The sequence below is a fragment of the Bidens hawaiensis genome, unplaced genomic scaffold (genome assembly GCF_021521415.1).
Source record: "Bidens hawaiensis isolate Kalapana, Puna unplaced genomic scaffold, B.hawaiensis_p1.1 tig00027783_1, whole genome shotgun sequence".
Lineage (NCBI taxonomy): Eukaryota > Viridiplantae > Streptophyta > Magnoliopsida > Asterales > Asteraceae > Bidens > Bidens hawaiensis.
In genome coordinates this window covers 206,517-209,109 of record NW_027494507.1, presented here as the reverse complement: position 1 = coordinate 209,109, position 2,593 = coordinate 206,517, and positions in this window count along the sequence as shown.

Here is a 2,593-nt window from a genome sequence, read left to right as displayed (position 1 = left end):
AATCAGACTAGATTGCTCTGAATATAAATGTATATTAAGAGAAATAGCTAGAGCAGATAAGATATGTGATGGTATAAGATAGTATGATATAAGATGTGATCAGATAATCATACCGTTCCAAGGTGTTGGAGTATTTATAGCCGAAGGTAGGTTTCCAAGCAGGTACAGCCAGCTGTATAATATCCCTTTTCTACCAACTGTGGGCTACGCACGTGCCATGCTGGTGGTTGGTGGGTAGGCAGCGGCTGATAGTGACATGGCCGGCTGTGTACTATTCCTTTTCCACCAACTGCAGGCTATGTACGTGCCACGACAAGGGTTGGTGAGTAGGCAGCGGCTGATAGTGACATTAAGTATTAGAGCGTGCTGCTCGTCGTACTGTTGTCAGTGAGCTGTCACCCTGTGATTGGTTCATGGGCTGCTTTGGTCAGATCTTGTCTATTTTGTCCATACCTTGGCAGGTATAGTACAAAAGATCCTCCAGAAGCGTACGGACTGGCTCATTTGGGCGGGAGTATTCCCGCCTTGCTCATTCCTTCTTCAGGTGACATTACTGAATTATTGAGAGTTAGTGCCTTGTGCGTGTAGCCTTACTATTAGTGCGGGTAGCCTCCGCTGATGGCTTGTATCCGCAGCTGCGGGAACAGGCGGGGTACTTCACCATTGGGAGGCTTTTCCTGCGGGAACAACTGGCGTATGCGCGTAAGGTCTTCATCTCTCTGAGCATGGTGGGTCCTGCGGAACCAGTTGGTCTTTGCGCAGACGTCCCTCTTCAAGGTGAGTCTTGCGGGTCCAACAGGGCTCTGCTGGGACCTACCTCTTCAAGTCCCCCCAGTTCAATGTTCTTCTCATGAATTGTTAATAAGTGAGGTGAACTTTTGGACTTAAGCAAGGGGTTTTGAAAAGGGTTTTTAGTTTTAAGGTTGTCCGTGGGGATTCTTCCCGCGGTTTCCCTAATGTCACGTGCAGAAATTCCCGACTTTTCTGCTTGATCTTTGGGTATGATGCGGGTAGGTGTGTAACTTCCTCGTAAGTCAGGAGCGTTGAGTTTCACTTGTGTAGATTCTCCACGAGGTTTTGGTAGTTTGACATAGTGATCAATTATGTTAAACAACCAATTCCATCTTGGAGCTTCAAACAATCTAGTTCTCAACGTTCCTGCTATGCGGGGATGTTATTTCCCTTTCCACAAGCATGGCCCAGAAGATCCTTCCTGGTTTTAATTCCCTGCAAGTGCTAAGTATGTGAAGGGTTTCGCCTTGACACTGTACCCGCACTCGTCTTATAGTTACTTGACTTCCAAGGTATTCTTGGCTTCAATTCCCTGCAGGTGCTAAGTATGTGAAGGGTTTTGCCTTGACACTGTACCCGCACTTGTCTTACGGTTTCTTGGTTACCAAGGTATTTTTGGCTTCAATTCCCTGCAGGTGCTAAGTATGTGAAGGGTTTCGCCTTGACACTGTACCCGCACTTGTCTTACGGTTTCTTGGTTACCAAGGTAAGGGGGTATATTCCCTCTTATTTTTGAATCTTTGAATCTTTTTGAATCTTTTTGATTTGCTTTATAAACGTTATATGACTTGCTCATGCATATTATAGTTTAATTTGGCACTTGTTTTGCCTCATAAACAATATATGATTCGCTCATGCATACTTTAGTTTAACTTAGCAATTTTCCAAGTGTTTTGAATAAGTTAACCTTTCGGCGCGCGGTTGTCAATAGGTTAATGTTCAGTTTCCTCTATCATGATTGTGCAGGTAGGACCGTCACTTTCATTTAGTGGGTTGACCCAAACTTCACCTATAACTGTCCTGCGTGAAGGTTTTCCTCATCTTTTCCTTAGAAATTTTTGCCGTTTTATGTTTATGCGGGTTTTGCCGCCTTCCACACGCAACGACTTCCTCACTTATTTATGCGGTGAATACCGGCATATAAGTGTTTTGAATAAGTTAACCTTTCGACGCGCGGTTGTCGATAGGTTAATGTTCAGTTTCCTCTATCATGGTTGTGCGGGTAGGACCGTCACTTTCATTTAGTGGGATGACCAAACTTCACCTATAACTAACCTGCGTGAAGGTTTTCCTCATCTTTTCCTTAGAAATTTTAGCCGTTTTGTGTTTATGCGGGTTTTGCCGCATTCCACACGCAACGACTTACTTCCCCACTAGTTTATGCGGTGAATACCGGCATATCAGTGTGGTCAGATCATAAGTATAAATGTAAGACCATCAGCGTCAATGTGATAAGGAGAATCATTTCCATTAGAAGTGGCTCTAGGCCTTTTCTTTACAAGTTTGGAATTGATCTACATGCAGCCTGTGTAATTGAGCTCCCTTCCATGTTCTTGGGATGGGGGTGTCATCGAGCCTTTCGAGCCGATATGCACCTGGTTCGGAATCTCGTTGTTTACGCAGTATGTAGTCTCCAACATTGAAGCTGCAGTTTCATCCGTGTTTTCCCCAACTGGGGTTCTACACGCATTAGCCTGCTTAGCGTCCATTACGCCACGAGGTGAGTGAGTTTCCCATTTCTAACGAATGCTTCGACGACGTCCTTCAAGGCTACGCATTCCTCCGTGGTGTGGCCTTTTGT